Here is a 625-nt window from a genome sequence, read left to right on the forward strand (position 1 = left end):
AAAAATGCCTATTTCTCTTTTCCAAAATACCAAAAGGGTCAGCCCAACCTCCTGAAATATTTATCAGATGTTTAGACAATCTGATCTAGCATCTGCAGAGAGACAGCACAAAGAATAAATCCAAAGATAGGGATTGTGTCATAAATATTGGTTCTTCTGTGGTCAGAGACTGCTGACTTTTATATAAAACTTTTCATTTAACTAAACCTAATGCAAACAGCACAGCAAAGCTTTATTCTAGTTTCATCTTTCAGAATGTTGAAATGGTGAGATTTTTAAAAATGTAACTCTACCTCTGCCCCTTTTTAGTATGTGATATTTTGAAACATAAGAATATTTTTCAATCTTTCACCGTATGAAAAATACTCCAATGTCTTAAAATTCCACTTATTTTCCAGCCTAAAAATTACGTCTATGATAGATTTCTTTTTTGTTTCATTGAGTAAATCCACATTAACATAAAGAAGAAAATAAAAATTATCCAGAGATACCCATAATTGAGATGTCCCTGTATATCCTCCCATTCTTTATCCTATGCATACATCTACAGGCATATGAGGTCTGACAATTAAGTACACAAATTCATCCTAGAAAAATTGCCAAATACCTCATTGGTGAATATCAC

The sequence above is a fragment of the Otolemur garnettii genome, unplaced genomic scaffold, assembly GCF_000181295.1.
Source record: "Otolemur garnettii isolate 467f Iridium unplaced genomic scaffold, OtoGar3 scaffold00163, whole genome shotgun sequence".
Lineage (NCBI taxonomy): Eukaryota > Metazoa > Chordata > Mammalia > Primates > Galagidae > Otolemur > Otolemur garnettii.